General features: G+C 54.8%; 1 pseudogene; it reads left to right on the top strand.

Moving 5' to 3' along the window:
• The first annotated feature begins 1,093 nt into the window (after positions 1-1,093).
• Positions 1,094-2,228, top strand: part of LOC119279795 — a 3,378-nt pseudogene continuing 2,243 nt past the window's right edge.

Genomic DNA, 2,228 nt, shown 5'->3' with positions numbered 1-2,228 from the left:
GATGTTGTTTTTCTTAACAAATAATTGCTATGGAATATTTGCTAAATGATGAACTATTTTGCAACTATGTTTGTGAAACTTTAAATTTCACTTGCAATTTGAATTTTGAATTTGACTTTGATTTTTATCGAATGGCAATTTGGCTTAGCAAACATGGTGACAAGACATCACTAGCATGAAATCACTGTAGCATGACACTGGGGTGTTACAATGTGCCTCCACTCCCTCCACAATGCACAAGAACAATGGTTTCTGCATGCGGAAACTTCGATGAAACCATGGATCATCCGGGAAAGTTGGATTCAGAGCAAAGTAATCGTTCTGCAATATCCGTGCTACGGACAACCTATCCTGATTGATCATTCTTCTCCCTTTGATTGAGCCTTGAAGTTCAGAATATGCTCCACCTGCCGGTCCATTTCCTCTTGCATGCTTATGAGCATGACCATGTCCAGTTCTTCGTCCAAATCTGAGGAATCGAAGAACTCATTTGAATCATTTGATCAAGCTTCGTCGACCCATACTCCTCGTCGGAGAAGCATCCGAATCCATCGTTTTTCCTAATAAAATTACAAAAAAAAAATCGGTCAGACAATGTGTCGAACACACCAAGCGCAAGCGGAGGCAAAGAGTTGCCGGAAGTACGGCGGTGGCGTCCGGGCCGACGACGAGGACGGGGGAGAGGACTGCTTTGCTAGAGCTGGTGGCACAGAGGCTAGGAACGACTGTGGGGCGGGGGGGTGGGGGGCGGTGGCGCAGTTGCGAGACTGGCGGTGCAGAGGAGGAAGAGAGCACATGCATCCAACAGTTCTGGAGATGGATTTGGTGCACTTTGGGATAGGGTCGGGCTATCGGGTTCACCCTATTTGGACTGGATATAAGGGATGCCTATTAGCCCGAACGTTTGAGATCCGTTTGAGGCACCCGTCCGGTCGAAATTTCATGAGTGGGCAAACTGGCCCGGTGTTTGTGGCCGGTTTGGGGGCGGCCGACTGTAGATGCTCTTATATTCAGAAAAAAAAAACTAAACCTGCACGTACACCGACAAGTCGAGCCCACCGCCACCATTGCGATTCGCGAGTTGCGACGGGAGGACTGGGATAAGCCACGCCACTCCTCCTGTTCTGCGTCGTTTCTCCGTCGAAAAATCCCACACCAAAGCAAAACCCCAATGCCCGAGCCGGCGGCGGCGCCCGCCGGGATCGACCCGCGCAGCGGATTCTGCGCTGCCACGCGGATCTTCCACAGCTTGCGCTCCAGTTCAGCGGGCTCGCTGCCGCCGGAGTCGCTCCCGGTCACGGCCGCGGCCTACGCCTTCTCGCTCCTCGCCTCCGCGCTCCCCGGCCGCCCCGCGCTTGTCGACGCCGCCACAGGCATTGCCGTCTCCTACCCGTCCTTCATCGCCTCCGTCCGTTCCCTCGCAGGCGGCCTCTGGTCCTCCCTCGGCCTCCGCCCCGGGGACGTCGCCTTCGTCGTCGCGCCCTCGCGCCTCAAGGTCCCCGTGCTCCACTTCGCGCTCATGTCCATCGGCGCCGTCGTGTCCCCCGCAAACCCGGCCTCAACCCCCGAGGAGTACGCGCACCAGGTCGCCCTCTCCAGGCCCGTCGTCGCGTTCGCCGCCCCCGAGGTGGCCGAGAAGCTGCCCGCGTCCGTCAGTTGCGTAGTCCTCGAGTCAGACGCATAGTTGCCGGGAACGCGGAACGGTGCCGCGTCCCTCGTTCCGGGGTCGTCGACCCGAATCGAGGGTCGGGGTCGAGGCGCGGGACGAAGCGATTCATGGCGGGAACGCGTCCCCAATTCAGGAACAATACTAGGAGGCTTGATTCATCTAGAGTTGAAGATCGAAACTTAAAGACTTACCTGGCATCCGCGACGTCCTCCAAATGGCCCCGGAGCTAGTAGTGGAGCGGCGCTGCTGGGTCCTCCACGGTCGCCTAACCTGACACGGATGTATGATCCTGCCGTGGTTGTCGACGGCGGCGGCGGCGCAGGCTCACGTACTGTTGGTTGTTGCTGGGGTCGTCAGGGTACTGTTGTCGTCGTGTTGATAATCATCGGGATTGTTTTGGGGGAAATTAATGATACTGTCGGATTGTATACTAGCTAACCGCAATTTAATTGGATTGTTTCTAATTATATATGTAGGTCAAGTAGTAAATGATTGTTCCCTTATTATAGCTAGAATTAAGGCATGTAATTAGGCAACGGGTAAATAACCCACCATATTT

This window comes from Triticum dicoccoides, chromosome 3B (assembly GCF_002162155.2).
Source record: "Triticum dicoccoides isolate Atlit2015 ecotype Zavitan chromosome 3B, WEW_v2.0, whole genome shotgun sequence".
Taxonomy (NCBI): domain Eukaryota; kingdom Viridiplantae; phylum Streptophyta; class Magnoliopsida; order Poales; family Poaceae; genus Triticum; species Triticum dicoccoides.
Note: the sequence above shows the minus strand (reverse complement) of the source record. Positions and strands in the feature narration are given on the sequence as shown.